We start from the raw sequence: 17,690 nt of genomic DNA, 5'->3' as shown, positions 1-17,690 counted from the left end.
CGTATATATGAGATTTTATACATATGAGATTTACTTAAATATGTAAAAGGCAGTAATATATAAAATTAGATTATATATAATATTTAGAAGAGTGGGCATACAGCCTTTTTAATGATTAAATGAGATTTTCATATATATGTAAGATTTTATATATGCAAGATTTACACAAATGAGATTATATATAAGTATCATATGTAATTTTTGGAACAGTTGACAGATAGTTACTATTTAATGGTTTAATGTTATTTACATATGTGTATATGTATGTGAGGTTTTATATAAATAAGATTTATACACATATAGGAAAGATATATAAATGAGATTATGTACATATGTAAATGAGATTTTATCTATATACAAAATGTTTAGAACAGCTGTTGGCACTCGTCACTCTTTTTTTTAAATTGAAGTATAGTTGATTTACAATGTTGTGTTAATTTCTGCTGTACAGCAAAATGATTCAGTTATACACGTATATACATTCTTTTTATTTAATATTCTTTTCCATATGGTTTATCCTAGAATATTGAATATAGTTCTCTGTGCTATACAGTAGGACCTTGTTGTTTATCCATTCTATATATTGAATAAAAGCTTACATCTGCTCACCCAGCTTTCCCACTCTATCCCTCCCCCAACCCCTTCCCCCTTGGCAACTACCAGTCTCTTCTCTATGTCCATGATTCTGTTTCTGTTTCATAGATACGTTCATTTGTGTCATATTTTAGATTCCCCATATAAGTGATATCATATGGTATTTGTCTTTCTCTGTCTGACTTACTTCACTTAGTTTGATAATCTCTCGTTACATCCATGTTGCTGCAAATGGCATTATTTCATTCGTTTTTATGGCTGAGTAATGTTCCATTGTATATATGTACCACATCTTCTTTATCCATTCCTCTGTCGATGGACATTTAGGTTGTTTCCATGTCTTCACTATGTGCATAGTCACTCTTTAGTGATGAAATGACCTTTACATATATGCATGAGATGAGATACATATATATGATTTATATAAAATATGAGATTAGGTACATAGATGGATACCTCCCTACCTACATACATATACAAACACACACACACACACACACACACACACACACACACATCTTTAGGACCGTTGTTGGCACGGCATTGTTACGGAATCAAGAGTAGCTGTATCAGTACTTATGCTGGTGAAGGCCAGGGGCGAAAGTCAGGGACTCAGTGCAGGTAATGTCCCTCTGCTCTCCCAGCCGAGACCCTGTCTCTGCTGATAGCCAAATGGAGCCTTTTCCCCAGAGAAGTCCCCGGGCTCTGACACCCTGGCACACCCTTTTCCTCTCTGGCCTCTGTGTCCTCCTGCGTGTGGAGCTCACACTGCCTCTCTCAAGATGGTCATGAGGATTAAATGCGAGCGTGTGTGAGGCCTGGTGCCCTTTTCCTTAGGGATTCCCTAATGCAGCCGCATCAGAAACTCTTGGCTTCTGAGGTTTCCAGTGAGGTCTGTACTTCTCCATCCTCCAAACCCCTTCCTGGAAATGCAGATGCGGTGGCGTTGGACCAGGGATGGGCCAGGAGCCTTCCTAAGCTGGGATGAGGGCGAGAGCCCTTTGGGCACTGAGCCAAGTCGAGAAGTCAGCGTCCAGGAGCCAACGAGCCTGATCAGGGCACCAATCTGGAGTGGCTGGCTGAGCACCAGCACCCAGCGCCAGAATGGACAGCAGGGGCGAGAGCCACCATGGGGGTTCAGGACGGAGGGTGGGAGGGGAGACCTGTGCACTTGATAGACTGTCCAGGGCACCGGGCAGGCAGTAAGCACCAGTGTCTGCATAGATCAATGAGAATTCCTCCTCCAGGACGGTCAGTTTGTAAGAAATTTGGGGAGATTTTGCCAAGAAGCAACTGGAGAGATCAAAGGCAAGGGTGTTAGTGGAAAGAGCATGACATATATGATTTTTATAAGGTCAGACAACCTTGCATTCAAATCTCTGATTTGACTTTAATGAATGGCACACTCTTGATTTCCTAGTCTGTAGAATGGGCACAATCACTCCTATTACCGGTTATTACGACGCTCATGTGAACCAAATGCAGAAAGTTCCCGTAGCGGGGTCTGGCGTGTAGTAGGTGTCCTATACATGCTGATTGCCCGATACCCACCTCCTCCCCTTTCCCTTTAAAGCAGTGGAAACGTGGCTGGAGTGCAGGGGAGGAGGGGAGGACATGAACTGGGAGGCGGGGAGAGTCTCTGCAAGTCTGTCCTCAGGGACTGACATCCAAGCTGTGGAAATTCGAGAAGTGCCAGGAGACCCCACTCACACGGGAAACCCCCCAGCCAGATGGTGACTTGTGGGAAGTAACTTAATAACCTCCTGGATTAGGGGCCTTCAAAATGATTTGTGGCTGTAGGACGGTTGGGGTCCGCAGGTGTAGCCATCGTGTACGGAACACACTCACACACGCTAATAGAGCACTCGGGGATGTGCCCGGTGGGCGAGGGTGGGGAAAGCTTGTCCTTGTGATTTTCCAGCTGTGGTCAAGCACAGAGCCCTGGGCTTTGCCAGGACAGATGGCCAATGAGCTGTCTCGAGGTGACAGGGGACCCGATGGGTTCTAGCTTCATGCCACACTCAGTGTCCCAAGATGCCACCTGTGCAGCCACACTTGCTTGCACTTTCACTTCCAAAGAGGGGCTTACGGGCTGCTCTCACAGACATTTGGATGGTGACAAGCAGTTACTGACGAAGAGGAGAAAATTCAGATGTCGTGGGCCAATTTCTGGCAGAACAGAGCTGTGGTTGACAGTTTTTTTTAGAAGTCTTGTGGTTGTGTCTTGAAGATTCTATCTCCTCTGGGCCACATTTCCTGTTTGATTGCGGGGTCTTTTTCTCCCCCTTCTTCTCCTCCTGGTGTCTTGCCTTGCTTGTAGTATTATTATCATAGCAACAGCCCTGGGGGAGTAGGAAGAGCCTGACGTGTGGAATCCAATAGAGCTGGGTTCAAATTCTTCCGCCACCATGGTGTGACGTAATGTGATGACTCGGCTCCTCTTGGCTTCAGATACCTCTTCCAGGTTTTGTTTGTGTGTTTTAAGAATTGAGAAATAACGTAGGCAGACATACAGCTGAATAATGTACACTCATTTCAGATTAGTTCCTTATTAAGTATTTTTATGCCCAGTCTCTTTGCATGCCTTGATCTAATGGGAGAGAAAACTGGGGCTCAGAGAGGTGAAGTGACTTGCTCAAGGACACACAGTAGTAAGCAGTGAGTAGAAATTCCAATGTGTCTTTTGTTTGTCTTTTCATTCTGAAATAATTTGACTTGTAAAATGTTGCAAAAATTGTACCCCCCAAATTGCACATACCCTTCACCCAGATCCCCCAAATGATAACATCTTGCATAAACCTGGCACAATTATAAAAATCAGGAAATTAACATTGATAACGATATTATGATCTCATTATTTAGACTTTACCTGTTGTCCCATGAGTGTCCTTTTTCTGGTCCAGAATCCAATCCAAGATCACGCATCCCATCTATTTACTCTCCTTTAATCTGGAACTAAGCTTCTGTAGACCTTGACAGCTGGAAGAGAATATAACAGGCTAGTTATATTTTGTAGGATGCCCCTCTATTTGGGTTTGTCTCATCCTTCCCCATTATTAAATTCAGGCTCTGCATTTTTGGCAGGGCGATTACAGAAGCGATGTTATATCTTTCAGAGTGCATCCCATCATGCCCATTTGTTCCGTCACTGGTGATGTCAACTTGATCATTTGGGTTTAGATTCCAAGGCTTCTTTTCTTTCAACTGCACCATGCTACCCACAATCTGATTTCTGTATACTGTATTCAAACTGTCAGAACTGATACTGTCGTTAAAGCAGTTGAAAATAATATTAAATGATATTGCAACTCAAGATGTTGCTTTTACCCTGTGAGTTTGCTTGCAGGCCAAAACCAGTTTTAAATCTCCAGCGCTTTGTGCCTTGCACAGAGGGAGAGCCCACATGGTGTTTCCTGAATGAAAAGAAAGAAATGAAATAATGAACACATGAGTGAATGGGATTCTCGGTTCAGTTTGCTCCTTGAGGGCAGGAAAATTTACCTTTACTTTCTATAGTGCCTACAAACATTGGGTACTCAATTAAATTTGAGTGAAAGAAACTTAACTCTTCCTGGTGGATATTTCCTGACTTACAGGAGGAAGGGGAAAATGGCTGTTTTATTTTTTAAAAAAGAAAACAATTTTTTTTTGCAGCCCTTTCTCTTTTCTAAACAGAAGTGTTTCTGCTTTGATCCTGGGGGTGTAAAAATAAAATAATTTTCTTATCTTTGGTCTTTCGTGGTGTCTTTTGCAGATGGAGACCAAGTCCGTCTAGTTTAAGAAAGCTGCTTAATGATTTGGGGCTATGGTAGGCAGAAGGCTGAGATGGCTTCAAGATTGCAAACCCCCACATAATCCCCTGTTCTTGAGTGCAGGTGGGCCTGCCCTAATCAGTTGAACCATTATGAGACTAGAGGTCAGCGATGGAGTATTCAGAGATTCAGACTTGAGAGACCAAAGGGAGAGAGTCACATGGTAGGGAATGGCAGGTTTCTAGGAGCTGAGATCGGCCACCAGTCCGTGGCTTGTAGCAAGAATACAGGGACCTCAGTCTACAAACACAAGGCAGTGAATTCTTCCAAAACCCTGAGTGAGATTGGAAGGGGACCCGAGCCTCAGATGAGAGCCAAGCCCCAAGGGACACCTTGAGCCAAGAACTCAGCTACACTGTGCCCCAACTCCCGACCCATGGAAACTGTGAGATGATAAATTCATGTTGTTCTAAGCTGCTAAGTTTGTGGTATGTTGTTACACAGCAATCATTTGGCCTTTTCCTGACTGTCATATAGTTGGACTCATACAGTATGTGGCTTTTTCAAATGGGCTTATTTCAGTTAAGTTTCCTCCATGTTTTCTTTGTGACATGACATCTGATTTCTTTTTATTGCTGGATTATATTTCTACTGTCTGGATGTCCCATAGTGTGTGTATCCATTCACCTATTGGAGGACATCTTGGTTGCTTCCAAGTTTTGGCAGTTATGAGTAAAGCTGCTGTAAATATTCACGTGCAGTTTTTTGTCTGAATATAAGTTTTCAACTTATTTGGGTAAACGTAGGAGTGCAACTGCTGAATAGTATGCAAAGACTATGTTTAGCTTTGTAAGAAACTCTCAAGCTGTCTTCCAAAGCGGCTGTACCATTTTGCATTCCCACCAGTAGTGAGCGAGAGTTCCTGTGACTCCATATACTTGTCAGCATCTGGTATTATCATTTTGGGGAAATTTTAGCCGCAGAAGGCACTTTCAAATTTTCATTACTGCAGGGGTAAGCCCTCTCTCCCTCCCCATATACCCACTTTTGCTTGTCCTATAGGAAATCCCATCAGTGTCTCCAAGGTGCTGGGGTGACAGCTCCCACCTCCTTCCACCCCTTGTTCAGATATCTCTATGGGCGAGGATGGTGCTCCCCTGATCAGTGAGAACCCAACATCTACTGGACCTTGTTTTTCAATGAGAGACTAAGTCCTGGAGACAAAAATATGCATCTCTCCCCTGGGGTTGGGTGTTCCCCCTTGGGAAGAGGGCTGCCATTCGTTAGCTTCTCTGTCTCAAATGAGGGGAGGAGAAGGAATAGATTCACTTGGGGGTAGAAGGTAGGTAGGCGGTCCTGTGGTGTTTTCTACTCATGTTTTACCAGGGAGCTCAACTTGGATAGTTGTACTCCCATTAATCAATCCATCCTGATATCCCACTTTCTACCTTTAGCGTTCCCAATTAAGAAACCAAGAGAGATTAGGCTTCCCCACATCTTCAATAATATCCATCCATGCCACCACCAACAAGAGCCATCTGCACTTCCTCTTTGGAAAAATGTCTATTTAGTTCTTCTGCCCTTTTTTTTTTTTTTTTTTTTTGTGGTACGTGGGCCTCTCAGTGTTGTGGCCTCTCCCGTTGTGGAGCACAGGCTCTGGATGCGCAGGCTCAGCGGCCATGGCTCACCAGCCCAGCCACTCCGTGGCATGTGGGATCTTCCCAGACCAGGGCACGAACCCATGTCCCCTGCATCGGCAGGCGGACCTTCAACCACCGCACCGCCAGGGAAGCCCTTTCTGCCCATTTTTAATTGGGTTGTTTGTTGTTTGTTTGATGTTGAGCTGTTTATATGTATGTTGGATATTAATCTCTTATCAGTCACATCTTTTGCAAATAGTTTCTCCCATTCAGGAGGTTGTCTTTTTGTTTTGTTGATGGTTTCCTTTGCTGTGCAAAGGCTTTTAAGTTTAATTAGGTCCCATTTGTTTATTTTTGCTTTTATTTACTTTAAGAGATAGATGCAAAAAAATATCACTGTGATTTATGTCAAAGAGTGTTCTGCCTGTGTTTTTCTCCAGAAGCTTTATGGTATGTGGTCTTACATTTAGGTTTTTAATCCATTTTGAGTTTATTTTTGCATATGGTATTAGAGAATGTTCCGATTTCATTCTTTTACATGTAGCTGTCTAGTTTTCCCTGCACCATTTATTGAAGAGACTGTCTATTCTCCATTGTATATTCTTGCCTCCTGTGTTATAGATTAAGTGATCATAAGTGCATGGGTTTATTTCTGGGCTCTCTATCCTGTTCCATTGATCCGTGTGTCTGTTTTTGTGCCAGCACCACACTGTTTTGATTACTGTAGCTTTGTAGTATAGTCTGAAGTAGGGGCGTATGGTTCCTCCAGCTCTCATACACTGCCTTTTATATCCATTGTTTAATCCTTACAGCAAGCCAGTTGGTTGGATAATATTATGATCTTCTTTTTACAGATAATGAAATTGAGTCTCAAAGAGGTTAAGTAACTTTTCCAAGTCCATAACTAGTCCAAGCTAGTAAATGGCAGCTGGTGGGTTTGTAATGTGGGGTGGTCTTGTTTTAAGCTCTGTGACCTTTACTCTGTGCTGATGGTCCTCATTCTTCTTGGTCTTAGGCCCCTTTTGTGCTCTTAAAAGTGACTGAGGGACTTCCCTGGTGGAACAGTGGTTAAGAATCCACCTGCCAATGCAGGGGACATGGGTTCGAGCCCTGGTCCAGGAAGATCCCACATGCCACGGAGCCACTAAGCCCATGTGCCACAACTACTGAGCCTGCGCTCTAGAGCCCACGAGCCACAACTACTGAGCCTGCGTGCCACAACTATTGAAGCCCACGTGTTCTAGGGCCCATGCTGTGCAACAAGAGAAGCCACTGCAATGAGAAGCCTGTGCACTGCAACAAAGAGTAGCCCCCGCTCCCCGCAACTAGAGAAAGCCTGTGCGCAGTGACAAAGACCCAATGCAGCCAAAGATAAAATTAAAAAAAAAAAGATGGAGTCGCAACCCCTCATGAGTTATTAAATTTTGGTAATGATCACCATTCCTGTTAATTTCACCAAAAGTGAGACAACTGGACATTATTTTCCTCCTCATGGCAAAACACAATACCACCTGCCTCCAAATAGAACTTGCAATGTCCAGGTAATATATGGGAGAGAAATATGTTAAAACTCCATCAATGCAATTAATCAAATCCAGAATGTGGAAAAGTACAGAACAAAGTGTTTCAGCATTTGGTTCCTTTACCAGATGAATTTCAAAGGAGAAAATATCAATGGAAAGAGGGAATTTAGGAGAGACATACATACCAAATGCCATGTGAAGATTATGTCAGATGCTGATTTGAACAAAAAAAATGTGTGTGTGTGTGTGTGTGTGTGTGTGTGTGTGTGTGTGAATAATACTGAGGAGTTATTGGTAAATTTTTTGGTGGGATAATGACATGATAGTTATGCTTTTTAAAAGTGTTCTTCTGTTTTAAAAATATGTAATTTCTGAGTGCTTTACATATGTCATTTCCCCCAATTTTTTAGACAAAGTTAGAGAAACCCAGAGAAGTGATTTGCCAGCTTCACACCTGGGACATGGCAGAGCTGGGCCTGAGGCTGGAGATGGAGGGAAATCTATCTAGTTATAGCTTGGTGCTGTACCTTTACGGTCTCTGGTCTAACTTTCCCCGTGTTGATACACATCAAACCATGAGACAAATGTGCAAGTCAAGGAATTTCAAGCTGTGGCTTTAGCAAGATTCAGCGTAGGGGTTTTTCTATGGAATTCTCTAAATACAAGTTTGAAAAACACCCAGAATGAGCTCCATGCCAGGAAAGGTAGTGCCAAAAGCAGCCTGATTAAGACCGAAACTCCAGATGTCATCAACTTTTCAAACACGTGCAGTTTCGTGGTGAGTAGCAAGTAGCAGCCGGGAGCCAAGTGGCCGGGGCTGTTTCTTTCAAGAACATTTCATAAGCCAGCTGCCATCTTGGCAGTGCCGTGTGGGCCAGGCTGTTCTTACAGTTGACAATGGTCATTGCACATCGGGGGATGCTTCTTCATTCCAAACACGTGCAGAGTTCACGCACATCTTGCTTTGGAATTTCTGGTCGACAGCTCAGAACCTCATCTTCCTTACAGCTAGCCCATGGGGTGGGGATGTGGAATTGAAGGGGTGAAGTCGTGAGTTTGACCTCACAAGAACCCTTTACCTTCCTGATGAGATGAGTGCATGGACGCAGGAAGGGGATTTAGCCTGCATCACAGAGCACTTACCACGAGCAGAGAAGTACTAGTACTGCTAACTAGTTGTCTCAGCAATGCACAGGGCTTCTTACAACAGCAGAGGGAGACCACGGATGAGTCATTGTGAAACCAGCCTGGGACTAAGAAGATAACCCAAAGACATGGCCGTTCAGCAGCTCCATCTTCTGAGTGGAAGTCCCAGCTAGGCAGCACAAGCTCTTTTGTTCACCTGGGAGGCGGTGATATCCGGGCCAGTCTAGAGGATGGTGGAGTGGCCTCATGGGGTTATTTGCCCAAGGCCTCTGGAAAGAAACATTCTGAGGGAAGATGGACTCCAGACCAAGAACAGGGCTGTGTGAGGGACGCACTTCCCTGCTGAACTCCCGAGGGCAAGGCAGCTACCATAAATCCTGAGCGCAAAATCAGAGGCCTGCTACCCATCAAAACATGGTGAGGCATTGAGCGCCCACGGCTGCGGGGTTTCGTAACCAGGGAAACAGGATGTAGCACAATTGGGGACAGGTACTTTCCCAGTTGGGGTGGCTGTTGGAGCACAGCATGACGTCATGCTAGAGGGCATAGTGCAGGGCAATGGCGCTTTGGGGACAACAGTGACCCTCCCATAGAGAGGTGGAGCCCGAGCTGGCCAGGAGGGATACATGGCAGTCAGATTCCATGGGGTACCCAAGAGGGGCGTGTTCTTGAGTTTATGTACGACGCCCCTGTGGACTCAATCAGGGAGGTGAGGTCGCGTGTCATAGAGCCAATGTGAGGATCATGAGAGAATAAGAAGAGCATTGTTGTTGATATTGCTGGTTTTTAAATTTTTTTTTTTTTTCGCCACGTCTCGTGGCTGTGGGATCTTAGTTCCCCCACCAGGGATCGAACCCGGGCCCTTGGCAGTGAAAGCATGGAGTCCAAACCACTGGACCGCTGGGGAAGTCCCCGGCATTGCTGTTGTATAATTTAAATTGTTGGGTCAAATGAACCTTGTTTCTGAGATAGATAGATATATGTGCTGTAAATAATTGAATTAAATTATAAAATTACCCAATGTCTGTACACAGTAAGTCCTCAGTAGCTGCTAGTTGCTATGGTTATTGCTGTTATTATTATTATTATTGCAGTTATCAGTGGAGGTAGTGGTACTAGAATAACAGGAGGCCTTTAAAGATGGGCTAGATGCCACTCAATGGTAGATGAGGGTCAAGGATAGAGAAATACGTTTTGATTACAATTACCATGACCCCTGTTTTTATCCCTGTCCTAAAAATAGAGCCTGGAACACACAGGTAATATTTAAGTAAATGTATTGAACTTCGTCAAAGAGAAGGAAAGAGAGACTCAGAACAGGGACTTTCAGGTTCCAGTTTCCATCTCAGTCCAGCCACAAGGGTTGGGTGCCCACCATATGCCACTGGGTTAGGTTCACTCATGCTATAGATGAACATCTGAGACGTAGGAAGCTTGAGATGCTTGTCTGAGGATCTGCAGCTGGTTGGCGTCAGCAGCCAGCAAGAACATCTGAACTCGCTGTCTCAGGTGTGAGAAAGGCCCCAGGGGTCCTGGCTGTCGGTGCGATGGGAACAAAAACGGAGACAAAGTGGTTTGGGATCTGGGCTCCCATCTGTGTGGTTGGCTCTTGGAAGAACGTCCCGGTCCAGCCAAGGGGAGAGATGCTGGGTGAGCCGGAGAACTGGTTTGGCTGAATGTTCTAAATTTAGAAGGGGACTTGGATGCACCCTCTGTGGATTTTGACCGGGGCCCAAGCTCGGAGCGTGTTGGTGTTTTTCCTCTTTGGTTTCCCTACGGGGTGGGGAGCCTGCTCCCCTCTCGGGTTCCTGAGGGCGCAGTCACTGACGCCCGGTTTATAAATACCTTCTCCCTTCCCCCGGCGGTTCTGACCCCAGCTGATTGTTAGTAATTTCAGGGTTTCTCACAGAGCCTCTGCACTTCGATTCCCCAGGGTGACAATCAGGGGCGACGGGTCACCCCCAGCCCCGGGGAGGGTCTGCGGCAGTGGCGTGGCCCTGCAGAGAACTGCTTCCTGGAACTGCTTCCCTCCGCACTGTGCCTTGCCAGGCAGTCAAAAGCCATGTGGGGAAATAACACTTGCCTTTGTCCCACTGAGATAAAACAGTTTGGAGATTAGTGCTGTGTCGTGAAAGGGGCTGGGGGCATGGAGAAAAGGTCAGGGGGCAGCATTCATAGCCTGTGTGCCAGGCTTACGCTCAGTGATTTAATGCTAGTTGATAAAGTGAGCTGTTAATGAGTGTTCCATGTGCGAAAGCTCCATGAAACGCTTTTTTTTTGCGGTACGCGGGCCTCTCACTGTTACACAGTGGCCTCTCCCGTTGCGGAGCACAGGCTCCGGATGCGCAGCCTCAGCCGCCACAGCTCACGGGCCCAGCCGCTCCGCGGCATGTGGGACCTTTGCGGACCGGCACGAACCCGTGTCGCCTGCATCGGCAGGCGGACTCTCAACCGCTGTGCCACCAGGGAAGCCCCATGAAACGCTTTTTACACCGGCTGTCTTATTTACTCACCCATGTGATTCTGTAACATCTGTACAGTGTTTCACGGCCAAGGCACCTGAGGATCTGAGAAGTGAAGGGACTTATCCGTGTCATACAGCTCTTTCTCTCTTTCTGCAAGTGCCATGTTGAGAGCCCCTAACGTTTCTGATTTGTAGCATCCTGGGCAATTAAGCAACTTAAGTTTTGAAGACATGTAGACCGGGGCTCAAATCACAGCACTGCCACTTGCTCTAAGAACCTGGGCAAATCCTTTAAATTTATCTGAGCCTCAGTTTTCTTACCTGTCAAATGGGAAGGAGAGTAGAGTCAGTGTGAAGACTAACTGAGATTGTGTAAAACAATTTGGGAAATAGTGTGCCCTGAATCAGTGGTACTGTATAATAATAATAATAGCTAACATTTAATTGGTCCTCCCTATGTGTCAGGCTATGCTATGCACATTATATATCTTATTTACTGCTCTCAACCACCTTAGGGAGACATGCTTTTATTCACCTTATTTTTCAAAAGAGATCTGAGGGTTAAAGAGGCCAAATGACTTGCCCATGGTCTCGTAGCTAGTAAATGGTGGAATGTGCATTTGAATCCAGAGAGTGACTCCAAGTCCGTATTCTTGCCACACATATGTTGCCTTCGCCATCACCATCATCACCATCATCGCCATCACCATCATCACCATCGTCATCATCACCATCATCATCACCATCGTCATCATCACTACCCCCATCATCATTATTATCATTATGTCATGATTATTGTTATTCTTTAACTATTCCTAGTAGCCCTAGAGCTCCTTCTGGGTTGGGATGGTACCCATACCCAGTTTGGGCTTGACAAGCAGTAGGGTCTCAGCACGTGTCTGTAGACTGGAAACATGAATGAGACAATCCTTTATGAGGTCAGCTCATCCAAGAGGCTTTCTCATCCAGGTGCCCAGAGCAGTTGAGGGCTAAGGGATCTTAAACCTGAAACTCCTGTGGAAGGGAGCTCTCAGAAGCACATGGTTGGCACAAAGCTCAGAGACTGAGAGTCCTACATTTTCTCTGCACTGTCCAGTATGGAAGCCACTGACCATTTGTGACTATTTAAACTTTAACATTCCATTATTTAAAATAAAGTAAAATGGAAAATTGAGTTACGCTAGCCACATTTCACATGTACCATCACCTGTGGCTGGTGGTGACCATATCGGATACATAGATATAGAACATTTGCATCGTTGCAAAAAAGTTCTCTTGGTGCTGTTCTAGAGGGTCTTGATTCTCAGTCCCCTGTGTCCTTTGAGTACACTAATCTCTTCAGACCAGGGGGCTGGTCTGGGGCTTGGGGAATATGCTTACTGTGGCCAACATATACCAGTGGGATAGGAGCTAGAGAGAAGCTCCTAGTGGACTCCATCAGTCTTGCCACCACCATCTTGCATAAGCGCCCTGGGCTTGAGGTGAAGTGTTTAAAGACACCTTCATTGGAGTCAGGGCTCAGATCTCCATTTCCCAGCTATGCAATTTGGGAAAATTAATAAACCTCCCTGGGCCTCAGTTTCCCCAACAGTGAAATGGAAATGCCAGGACTTCATAGGCGCTTCTGGGAATATTGGAAGAGCTGTGTCAAAAGCACTTGTACAGAACAGGTTGTGAAGTGTTAGTTCTCTTCCCTTCCATTGGAGAGAAGGCCAGGGTGGGAGAGGTTCGAAGCCAGGGTGAGGTTCGAAGCCAGGTGGCCTAGCAAGCTGCAGGGAAGTTCCCCCATCTTCACATCAGCCTGCTTCTCTAGACCGGGTTTGTCCTGTTTGGAACTTTATAGATTTGGGTATTTGGTGAGACAGAGAATCATTACTTTTTGTTACTTTCACCAGTAAACAAAATACAAGGCTTTCCCCAAAGGAAGGAGCGCAGAGGGGAATTAGAGGCAAGAGTTCTGGCAGCCGTAGGAACAACTCCCCACCACCCTCCAAACCCCCTCCCCTTCTCACCCTCCACCTTCAGTTCCTCCTACTCGCCCCACATGGCCCCACTTCCCTAATGAAAGTCAGCACCTCTGTGGCTCTGAGTTTCAAACTCATTAGTAACAATCACACTTAGAGCTACTGTTTGTTGAGGTCCTCAATGCTCTGGGCACTGTTCAAAGTGAAATATCATGAAAACCCTCTGATGGATCACATTATCAGCCCATTTTACAGATGAGGCAGCTGAGGCCTAGAGAGTTTCACTAGCATGCCCATAACCTGTTGTGTGGCAGGTAAAAATGGCAGAGCAGGGCATTGAATTCAGGTCCACAGGAAGCCAAAGGCCCCACTTTTCCCACCATTTCCCATTTCCCATAGGGTCCAGAAGATGCTTATGTCAGAGTGACCAGCATAGGGTGGGGCTTTATAACGGTGAGTGGTGGTCCAGCTTGGAGGGGAAAGCTCAGGCTTGGTGGCCTCAGTTCAGCTTTGAGATCCGGCTCTGTGTTGACCGGCATGGTGATCTTGGGCAAGCTGCCCCCTTTTAAAAACCACTTTAAGTTTCAGTTTCCCTAACTGTAAAATGAGGATGGCGATTAAACCTCACAATAATGTTTTGAGGATTCAGTGACTGCGATCTGTGTTTGACAGAGTGTTTGGCCTGCAGTGGGTGTTTGGAACTCATTAGAAACTTCTGCCCTTGTGGGTTTCTCCCCGCCCCGGACGAGAGTTTCTTAGCCTCAGCGCTCTCGACCTTCTGAGCTGACAGTTCTCTGGTGTGGAGGCCGTTCTGTGCATTGCAGAATGTTTAGTGGCATCCTGGGCCTCTACCCACTAAATGCCAGTTGGAATAACAAAAAATGTCTCCAGGCTTTGCTAACTGTCCCTGGAGGGGTAAAATTTCCTCTCCACACCCTCCGGGACACCTGCTGGAGCGCCATCTCCCAGCGCCAGGCCGTATGGGAGACTGCCATCAGCCTGGGGTGGCCAGCGCTGGCGCCTTTTGAGAACTGGCACCCAGATCACTGTTTCAGCCGGCAATTAGCCGAACAGAAGCGTTCTAATTGCCTGAGGATCACGTTTCCTTTGGGGGTCATTTCTTTCAAAGCTCCTGTTGCTGTTTATTTATACTCATCCCAATAAAAAGCATGTGCTCAGCTGCAGGGGGTATTAATGACGCGAGGGCCGCTCCAGACAGTGCGCAGGGAGGCGCCTGCAAATCCATTCTCCAGAGGTTCCTCATTTGCTGGATCTTCCTGGCAGGGCCCTGTTGGGGCTGAGGTGGTGTGTGTGTGTGTCTGTGCACTGAGAGCGGGCATTTGTTGCCTCTCTGAGTTTAGCATTTGTAATAACACAAATATCTCCCCCAAGGAAGTTTCTGCCCTCCCATCTGGCCACCAGACTGGGTCTCTGCCAGTCCAGACTTCCTGCACCCATCACGGGCCCCTGTGTCTTCCAGTTTGACTCTTGGGGTGGGTGCTGAGCCCCAAAGCCATCCCAGCTGGTTATCCCCCTAGAGGGGAGCTAATGGACTCATGAGGATGCCACACGTATGCAGGGCTCTGTTCCTAACAACAAGCTTTCTCATGGTGATCGTCACGATGAGGATAATATTAAATAAACAACGTTTATTGAGCACTGATTCTGTACCAGCTGCTGCACCGTTCATTCATTCATTCATTCATTCACTCGTTCAGTCAGTCATTCACTCAGCCATTAAAACAGACAAGTTTTGAGCACTGCTAACCCCAGGAATCATTATAGTGCCAGAGCAGCAAGAAACAATTAGACAACTAGCTCCCATGGAGCTGATAATTTGGGGGATGTAGAGGGGAGGCAAAAAAAAATAAATAAACGAGCAAGATCGTTTTAGCTACTGATAAATGCCAGGAGGGAATTAAAGTGGGGGAACATGGCCAACGTTTGTTAAGGCAAGAAGGGCTTTTTCAACGGAGGGTGTCATCAGAGGAGACCTCAGGCTAGACCCTTGATGACAAGTGATGGAAGTGTCCTTGGAAGAGAAACAGCAGAGCAGATGCCTTGAGGTGGCAACAAGCTAGACTTACTCATGGAGCAGAAAGGTGTCCTGGGCTACTAGAGCCTGGAGAAAAAGTGGGGGGCTGTGGGGACCCCTGGAGGGAGGAGGGGGTCAGAGAGACTGGCAGGGGTCAGGAATCAAAGGACTTCTTCGGCCACAATAAAGAGATGAAATTCTATTCTAAATACAATGGAAGCAGACTTCCCTGGTGGCGCGGTGGTGAAGAATCCACCTGCCAATGCACGGGACATGGGTGTGATCCCTGGTCCGGGAAGATCCTACATGCCTCGGAGCAACTAAGCCCGCGAGCCACAACTACTGAGCCCGTGAGCCACAACTACTGAGCCTGCACGCCACAACTACTGAGCCCATGCGCCACAACTGCTGAAGCCCGTGCGCCTAGAGCCCATGCTCCGCAACAAGAGAAGCCACCGCAATGAGAAGCCCGCGCACTGCAACGAAGAGTAGCCCCTGCTTGCCGCGCAGCAACGAAGCCCCAACGCAGCCAAAAATTTAAAATAAATAAATAAATATATATATATATATAATACAATAGAAGCCATCAGAGGGTATTATGTACCAGATGTTGTGATCTGATATATGTTTTTTAAGAGCCCATGTTGTCTGCCGTGGCAAGAATGGACTGGAGGGAACAGAAGGAAGAGAGGGACCAGTTAGGTGAGGGCAGTGCAGAGGTGGATTAGGTTCTTCTTGCTGCTGTAACAAACTTAACCCAAACTTGGTGGCTTGGAACAGCACACATTTATTGTCCTACTGTCTGGAGGGCAGAAGTCCGAAATGAGTCTCCCTGGGTTAAATCAAGGTGTGGGCAGGGCTGGCTCCTTTACGGGAGAATCTGGTCCTTGCCCTTCTTTTCTAGCTTCTAGAGGCACCTGCCTTGGTTGGCTTGTGGCTCCTTCTGCACCTTGAAAGCTGCCACCATGACATTTTGCAATCTCTCTCTCTCTGAACTCTTTTCCTGTCATATCTCCTTCTCTGCCTCTGAGGCTCCTGACCTCTGTTCCTGTCACATCTCCTTCTCTGCCTCTGACCCTCCTGATTACATTGGACCCACCCGAATGACCCCAGATCCTCTCCCCATCCCAAGATCCTTAATTTTATCACATCTGCAGAGTCCCTTTTGCTGTGTCAGGTCACACATCCACAGATCCCAGGGACTAGGACGTGGGCATCTTTGGGGGCCATTATCCTGCTGACCCCAGGAGTGAGCCATCAAGGAGCCCTTGATGATGCCGGTGGTAGTGAAGAGAAGTAAGTGGATTGGGGATTTATTTTAGAGGCAGGAACAATAGGACTTGCTGATGGATGGGCTGTGGGCTGCGAGGGGAAGGGAGGAATCGAGGTCCCTTTTTGAGATGGGAAGAGAGCAGACTTGGGGGTGAGGGTGCCAATCAAGAGGTTTCCTTGGCCGTGTTTATTTTGAGATGCCCACTAGACAGTCGAGTGGACTAAGTAGGCAGTTGGATGGATGAGTCTAGCATAGAGGGCAGAGGCCAGGGGTGGTGATATAAATGTGGGAGTCATCAGCTTATAGGTAGAATTCTAACCACGGGACAGGATAAGACTACCTGGGGAAAAAGTGTCAGGAAGAGCAGAAGGTGATGAGCTTTCAAAGCTGGAGTGGAGAGGAGCCAGCAAAAGAATAATGTTCCTCAAACACAGAGCTGACCAGGTCTCCCCAGTGTCCGACTTCTGTCCTCTGAGCCTTAATTTTGACGTCTGCGCTTGGGAACAGAGATAACACCCATCTCTGACGGGTGCTCACTCCAGGACAGACAGAGTGCTAAGCGCTTTAGACAGATTATCCCATTTCTGCCCCACAAACAGCCTGATGAGGGCATCTTATTATCTCCATTTTACAGTTAGGAAAACTGAGGCTGAGAAGTGGGGCCACCTGTCCAAGATTCCACAGGTGGAAGGTATATCCCAGACCCAGGTCTGAGTGGCTCCAAGGCCATTGCTCCTTATTCCTCCCCATCGCCACCCTCCCCGCTCCCCCGCCAGCAGCATTTTGCACAGCTGTGAAGCTTTAGTTCATTGGTTATTATAATTTACGTGTTTGACATATTTCTTCCCTGCTATGCTGCAAGCTGTGGGAGGCCAAGGGCTGTCATTTTGTTGAGTGCTCTATTCCCAGGACCCCTAGCTGAGGGACAGGCTCTGTCCCTAACCAGCGGTCCTCCTGCCCTTACAGCCCCACGGGCTTGGGGTACTGTCACACAGACAGGAAGGAGCTTGGACAAGAGTCAGTGCAGCTGCGCCCCTTTGTGTGAGGTCGGAGGGGGAATGGAGGTGAAATCCTGTCCTGTCCTACAGCTGTTCAGAACTATTCCCTGCCCCACCCCGGCTGTGAGGGCACCTTCTCTGCTTTGGGGGAGGCTGCAGGGCCAGCAGACGCACCCCAGTAAGCTGGGACCCCGAGGAGAGCGAAGGTTCTCACGCTGCCAGCCTGCTGGGTTCCTCCAGGCCCTCAGCATCTTCCAGGGACTGGAACTGAGAGAAGCAAAGCCGTAGCTTCTTTGTGTTG

Source organism: Phocoena sinus, chromosome 19, assembly GCF_008692025.1.
Source record: "Phocoena sinus isolate mPhoSin1 chromosome 19, mPhoSin1.pri, whole genome shotgun sequence".
NCBI lineage: Eukaryota > Metazoa > Chordata > Mammalia > Artiodactyla > Phocoenidae > Phocoena > Phocoena sinus.
The sequence above is the reverse complement of the archived record's forward strand: the minus strand, read 5'-3'. Positions refer to the sequence as shown.